This window comes from Entelurus aequoreus, linkage group LG03, assembly GCF_033978785.1.
Source record: "Entelurus aequoreus isolate RoL-2023_Sb linkage group LG03, RoL_Eaeq_v1.1, whole genome shotgun sequence".
In the NCBI taxonomy this organism is placed as follows: Eukaryota; Metazoa; Chordata; class Actinopteri; order Syngnathiformes; family Syngnathidae; genus Entelurus; species Entelurus aequoreus.
The window spans coordinates 77,104,626-77,107,125 of record NC_084733.1 but is presented as its reverse complement, the minus strand read 5'-3'; positions in this window follow the sequence as shown (position 1 = coordinate 77,107,125).

The window sequence follows — 2,500 nt, the reverse complement described above, 5'->3', positions numbered from 1 at the left end:
GTGAGATTTTGGCCAAAAACCTCCTTCCCTCAGTCAGATCATTGAAGATGAGTCGTGGCTGGATCTTCCAACATGACAATGACCCAAAGTACACAGCCAGGAAAACCAAGAAGTGGCTTCGGAAGAACCATATCAAGGTTCTGGAGTAGCCTAGCCAGTCTCCAGACTGAAATCCAATTGAAAATCTTTGGAGGGAGCTGAAAGTCTGTGTAACTCAGCGACAGCCCAGAAACCTGACTGATCTAGAGAAGATCTGTGTGGAGGAGTGGGCCAAAATCCCTCCTGCAGTCTGTGCAAACCTGGTGAAGAACTACAGGAAATGTTTGACCTCTGTAATTGCAAACAAAGGCTACTCTACCAAATATTAATGTTGGTGTTCAAATACTTATTTTCAGCTTTATCACACAAATAAATTGTTAAAAAATCATAGATTGTGATTTCTGGATTTTTCTTTTTAGGTTATCTCTCATACAGTGGACATGCACCTACCATGAAAATTTCAGACCCCTCCATGATTTCTAAGTGGGAGAACTTGCAAAATAGCAGGGTGTTCAAATACTTATTTTCTTGACTGTATATATATATATATATATATATATATATATATATATATATATATATACACACACACACACACACACACACACACACACATATATATATACATATACACATATATATATATACATATACACATATATACATATATACACATACATACACACACACACACACACACACACACACACACACACACACACACACACACACACACACACACACACACACACACACACACACACACACACACACACACACACACACACACACACACACGTATATTAGGGTTGTCCCGATCCGATATTTGGATCGGATCGGCCGCCGATATTTGCCAAAAAATGCGTATCGGCAAGGCATGGGAAAATGCCGATCCAGATCCAGTTTTTTTTTTTAAATTCCGGTCCGTGTTTTCCAACGCACCGATTTAAATAATACATTCCACTTTTCTGCTTCTCCCTAATTTACGTTCCGCATTTTACAGCACACCTTCAACACATCCACAGGTCTGTGTCCTAACCGTTAAGACGGCCATGTGAATTAAAAGTTACCGGTAAAAATGTCAGCTGTGTGGGATTATTTTACCCTACAAAACGTAGCGTGGTGGTAAAGTTGTAAGACATTTTAATACAACAAATCTGATCAAGCATTTGGCGAAATACCACTGTAAAGAATATGAAGAATTTCTAAAGAAAACTGACGAAAAGAAAAAGAAAGGTCCTACCCAACTAACTGACAGAAACATCCGCAAAGCGGGACATACTTCCACTGAACAGTGCTAAAGCCCAGGGGATAACTAGAGTCATTGCCGAGGAAATAATTCTGGATGATGAGCCGTTATCTCTCGTGAGTAAAATGAGCTTTCGACGCACCATCCAACACCTTGAACCACGGTACAACATGCCCAGCCGTCATTACATCCTTGAGAAAACAATCCCCCAGATTCACAAAGATGTTAGAGATTACATTGCCAAACAAGTAGAGGGTGCAAATGCTCTTAGTTTCACAACAGATATATGGAGCTGTGATCACCGGCCTTTATCAATATTAAGTATAACTGCACACTGGCTTGGGCCGGACTTCAACCCAAAGAGAGCTGCATTACATGCGTGTGAGTTTAGAGGCTCACACACAGCAAATGCCATCACAGACACAATTGAACATATGCTACGCGCTTGGAAGATTGACAAAAAGAAGGTCCATGTAATTTTAAGAGATAACGCAGCCAATATGAAAAAGGCAATGGCTCAGCTTGGCGTGCCCAGCCTGGGATGTTTTGCGCACACCTTACAGCTCGTTGTCCAACACGGTCTATTGGCACAGCGAGCTGTAAGCGATGCTATCGCCAACGGGAGAAAAATAGTGACCCACTTCAAGCACTCGCCCATGGCCTACTCAAAACTAGAGGATATTGAGGAAGAGTTGAATGTTGAACCGAAGCGTTTGCAACAGGACGTCAAGACCAGATGGAGCAGTACGAAGATGATGATAGACAGCCTAATGCATTGTAAGCGGGCACTGCAGGCCTATGCATCGGATAGCGACAGCGATCTGCCAGCCACATAACAGGCAACCAATTGTCGCTGCTAGAGAAAACTGCAACAATTATTAAACCCTTCCAAGAGCTGACAGCCGAGGTTAGTGCAGCCTCCGTCACAGCAGCCGATGTTATCCCATCCGTCCGTGTCCTGACACACTTTCTAGACAGTGAAAGCGAAGAACACCGAGGGATTCAAACCATGAAGGCCACCTTACTCGATGCGGTGCACATACGTTTTGACCATGTGGAAACTGAACCCCTCTATGCCGTGGCAACAATGCTAGATCCACGCTACAAAGACAAGTAAGAGCTTTATAGTTATTTGAGCATGTTATAAGCTTCAGTACTATATTGAAAATATTTTACTCTACAGCTGGCATTTATTTCTTTGTCAGTATTTCA